Source organism: Caenorhabditis elegans, chromosome X (genome assembly GCF_000002985.6).
Source record: "Caenorhabditis elegans chromosome X".
Classification (NCBI taxonomy): domain Eukaryota; kingdom Metazoa; phylum Nematoda; class Chromadorea; order Rhabditida; family Rhabditidae; genus Caenorhabditis; species Caenorhabditis elegans.
In genome coordinates, this window is record NC_003284.9 from 16,628,207 (window position 1) to 16,633,351 (window position 5,145).

General features: G+C 35.0%; 1 non-coding gene across 1 annotated transcript; it reads right to left on the reverse strand.

The window, feature by feature from the left end:
- Window positions 1-1,628: 1,628 nt before the first annotated feature.
- On the reverse strand, window positions 1,629-1,771 carry C06G1.14. Its single transcript, NR_072907.1, has one exon. It is a non-coding gene; the product is annotated as an Unclassified non-coding RNA C06G1.14 (non-coding RNA).
- Between the last annotated feature and the right edge of the window lie 3,374 nt (window positions 1,772-5,145).

A 5,145-nucleotide genomic window follows, 5' to 3' on the forward strand; every position in this document is an offset into this window, starting at 1 on the left:
GTGCCGACATAAATTTTAGATAATTTTTAAACAAATTTGTTAAAAACGGCATTGTATTCAATTGGCAGAAAACACTTTTTTTACCGCCACGAAACTTCGTCTGTTTAATTCAGACTCCTAGTTAAGGACTGCATTCACAGTCTGAACAGCATCTGGAAACATCAACATTCTAAATTTTATTTGAAATACATTTTTCGGTTGAGTTCTGCTTTCTTAAAACATTTTTCTTGGTAACATGATTTTCCTAAACTTTTATATTCAAAAAAAAATCACTCAACAAAAAAACAATTCTTCTTGCTAGTAGTAGCCAGTTACCCTTCAGACAGAAAGTTCATTATGTCCGTGTAAGCGTTGTAATCTTAAAGTAATAACCACCGGCCGTACCTTTATTCTCGGCCCTTTTACTTGGACCCCCGTTTCTCATTAAACTCCCTCCTCCATCTTCCTGTGAACACAACACCTAAATGAGTGTGATTCTTTTGTAGCCAAGCCCATTTTGAATTGGGAAGGGCAAGAGGGGTCGAGTGACGACTACTACTGACACCCGACTACAAAGGACGGTTTCGGGAGACAATGGCAAATCACATTGATGCATAATATACACCACTTTTGTTCTTGTTTGTTGTTCCGCCCGCGCCATATACTGTGTCCTTTTAAATGACTCAAGCATTGTCCTCCGTTTCTCAATCTCCACCCCCCACTACTTTTTTCAGCGAATTTTGTTTTTTTGTAGTCAAGTAATTTCTAGTGAACTCAATGACATCACTGAGAATAAAGGGCGCCCAGCTTCTCCGAAACCCCATTTTCCCTGCTTCTACTTCTGTAAAAGTAGTTTTTATTTTTGATGTTTACATTTTACTCGATGTTCTGAAAATATTCCGTTATTTCATCAAAATTACCCCTGACTACAGTTTTTGAAAATACTTCAGTGTTTTAAGAAAATTTATAAAAAGTAGGAAAGAATTTAAAAAACGCAAAATGCGGGCCTCACGCTGACTCCGCGCGCCGCTGCGTGTGTGCTATGAAGTGCAAAATGCAGTTATTTGAAGCGGCCGACACGTCCGGGGTTCCGCGGCTTAGCGTGAAATTAGTATCTTGGTGTGTGCACTACGTAGTGCCTAGAGATAGTTGTTTGGAAGCGGCCGACACCTTTGGGGTTCCGCGCCGCACTATACATTTGGATACATGCGGCTTGAGGCCGGCGCGGCGACCGCTGTGGCTGGCGGAGGCGCCGTTGCGGTTACCTCATGGAAGCCCTACCCAAACCTATGAAACAACTTTTTTTCTTAAAACTTTAAAACTTCCTAATGGCTTCTATCTTCTGTCCACGTTGCGACTATTTTTACAAATCTAGAAATTTGTTGACTGAAAAAAAACCGAAAAATATACAGATCCCAGTGAGCATAAACTCCATGACATCACCCAGAATACTGGCTTCCAACCCATGCCGTCCTTCATTTCCATTTTTTGAATGGCCGCGTCCTCAACGCAGCTTCCAACCTTTTCCGATTGTCTACCTGTTGAAATGGATAGAATACATAATTTGTGTACCCTTATATATTTGCCTTGATCTCTTGACATCCTCAAGGCCGTCAGCCTGGTTGAGGTAGACATGAAACATTTCTGGACAAGTTTCAAGCCCTCTCCCTCCCCACTGAAACATTTGAAACTTGGCACTGCAAATATTGTTCTTCACACTATGCGGGGGTATATCTGCTAATCTTATCTCTTCTAGCGCTTTCATTTTTTCGCAACTTTCTCTATTTCAGTTCGGTTCTTACTCGATTTTTCTTCAAGGGTTTCACTAACGTGTTGACTTCATCTGCCTTAAGTTTACACAATCTTGCCTCGTCTAAACATCAGCTTCTTATTCCCCACCGACTCCTCCCTGTCTTCTGTCTCTACGTTTCTCGCTCTCAATTTGCCTTTTTTTGTCGGTCTGTTACCCGAACAGTTCCGCGCTAAACCAATTCCGCCATTTTGTGAAGCTTCTAGTCAAAAGTTGAGAGAAGAGGTGGAGTCCATTCAGTCTTCATCTCGCTGTTTTTGGTACTTTCAGCTTTAGTCTTTTGTCACTTACAGTTTTGCAAATAGAAAACTTGTTTTTTTTACAAATTAGTATTAAAAATTAATTCCATAAAAAACCTTTTTTACGGTATTCTAATCTATAAAAATTGTCATTAACGATTATCAAAGCCTACAAAAATTATTTTTGTTGTTTTTTAATTTCAAATTTACAGTTTTTAAAACCAAATTTGCCAAAATATATTATTTATTTATTTTTCATACATTCATTTTGTTATTCAAAAAATTTCAAAATTGAAATCAAATTTGAATAGTAAGGAAAACATTTAAAATAGGACCAGACTAGTCTAAGAAATTTCCTAAATGCAAATTTATTTTGTATTATTATACATATCTATATTGTTATTCTCAATTTTTGTATAATATTCCCAACCTATAATTAATGATTTAAACAATTGAATCATTTATTTCTGTTACAATTTCTGTCGATATTGAAACACAAAACACACGAAAGCTACAATTTTCTCTAATTGGAGTGACTGTGTTTTATGCAGCTAGATGCGTTGCTACTTATACAACTGAAAAATGGAACATGTCAATGGTACTTTAAATCTACTGGTATTTAAATTTTTGTTTTGAAGTTATATTGATTATACAGGATTTGCACATTGAGCATACCGTTTGGCAGATCATATTTTAGTTTCAAATTAATTTGTCACATTAGTAATTCCTGGTGTCATTTAGTGGGTATTTTTATAATGCCAGGGTAAATTATCAGAGAAAAATTGGAACAAAATATATATTATTCGAATTTTAAATAAAAATACTTGGCCTTAATATTTCAAGCGACAAAACTACAATCAGTTTTTAATTTTCTCTTTAATTTTCAATTTGTTTGAATACCCTTCTAATAATCCAAAACGACCAAATATCAAAATAAAACACATAAAAAAGTTTTTAGATTTTTCATAATTTCCGGTCAAAGTTTTGGCAAATTGCCAATGTTTTGAAAAATATGAGCTTTTGAGAAAATCCAAAACAATTTCGCATGTTCCGACTCCTAGTAATTCTCACATTTTGATGATTTCAACAAAAAAAAATTGTTTTTATTATTAAGTTTGGTAATTTTGGCACCATATGAGTAGTTTTTAACACTTTTCTTCCCACTTTTTTTTTCCCCACAGGCGCTATTCCAACTTTAATTGATTTGGGAGTTCAGTTTTCGAAAAGTTCGTAAAATTCTTTGATCAATGACAATTTTTTTTCAATTTATGAAAATCTTCCAAAATGTTATCAAACTGATAACCTATTTAATCACACAGTTAAAAACATTGTAATGAATTTTACATAACCCATTTGAGAAATTTCGAGCAAGCTTTTGAAAAAGGTACAAAAAATTATGGGTACACCTAATCATAGGGGTGCAAAACTAATGTAGAAGCAAAATATTAATAATCGCTATAAAATATAAACTTTATAAAGTAAGAATCACAAGTAACAGAGTTAAGCGGTATTCGAGAGTGCTGAGCCATTTCAAAAATCTGAGCAAAAATTAGGCTTTTCATTAATTAAAAAAAATTAATCCTCCATCTAGTTTACACTTCCTTGAATAAGATCTGTGAAAGCTCTAACAGCAAGCTAGATACAAAAAAAAACAAAATGAGAGACAAATTGAGAACTCAAATTCCATTTTCTGACAGTCATTTTGCCTCTTTACCCCCTTCTCAACCCACACTTTCTCCATTCACTTTTCACACAAACTCACTTCCTTCCTCCTCCCCCCCCCCCCCACTACCACCTCTCTCCTATTTTCGCTTTCAGATATTGTCTTTCCATATATCTAGTTCATCTTCTCTCTTTTCTTTTGTCGCCCTCCTTTAAGACCAAGTCAATCCCCCCTGCTTGCATCAAAATCTTACCGTCGCATCTCTTTTCGGCTTCTAGCCTCCTCCTCGCATCCCAAATTGCCACTGGCCATTTAAAAAAAATTTAAAAAATTTTTGAAATTTTTGAAACATATTTTTAGGTCTCTGTTGCAAAATGGTTATCTTTCAATGGAAGGGGGCCGAAATACAAAGAACAGAAAATATACTGAAAGCCACATTTTTGATCTCAATGGCATTGGCTATGCTGTAGTTGTTAGTATATATTGTTCTCTTGTTTGGAACAATTTAATCTTACAACTTCTTCTAGTCGCGATTTCCAATCTACTGAACAAAGTTCCACTAGTTGGCAGTTTTTCTCAAGACTGCTTTTTGCATTAGCTTATAAGTTGTCCAGTTTAAAAACATATTTTAAAAAAATCCAAATTGAATTTTGAAATTGAGAAAAGTACTTTTTGAAAATTATAACCCAAAAGTTTTCAACAATTTGTCTTCAAATTTTTTTTGGGTTGAAAATTCAATGAGGTACATTTCTAAAAAAGGAAGTGGTTTAGAAGCCAATAGAAGTTGTTCCAATCAATTTTTTGTTTTTTTATTCCCCCATACGTAATGAAAATGATACAATTATTGCAAAAGATTGGATAACTGGATACGCTAAATTTAAAAGGAATTCCAAAAAAGTTTAATTGCGACTGTAATGACTTCATGGTCCGACAACAGCCGGGTTTTGCTCTGCAGTGGTCGTGACAAACGCATGCGTTGTCGGACCATTCCAATCTTCAAAATTTTCCAGCAAATCTCCATTGTGCATAGATGGGCAAAGTGTTGTTAAAGGCTTAAAATGAAAAACATAAAGTCCAAGTTTTAAAATTAGAACCAAAATATGATAACTGTTTCAAAATTTCAAAAATATTTAAAATAATGGTGTGAGACTACTACATGAAAATTTTGATTAAAACATTTAATAGCAATTGTTTTTTGCAAAAGCGTATATCCTTCTACCGTAATCCCCCTTCACCGCCACCCCACAAAAACACAGTCACAGATTACGCAACTTCTAACAACCAGAAGCATTGTTCCTCCTCTTATTCGTTTTTTTTCCACTTTTCTACCTCCCAGTATGTCATCTCACTTTCGCCACTACTTTTTCGTCAAATAAATGCAAACGAGAAGCTGGTTTTTCCTCCTCTCCCGGCCGTACTCTTCTTTGTTTTTTGATCACCCAAAAACAATGTGT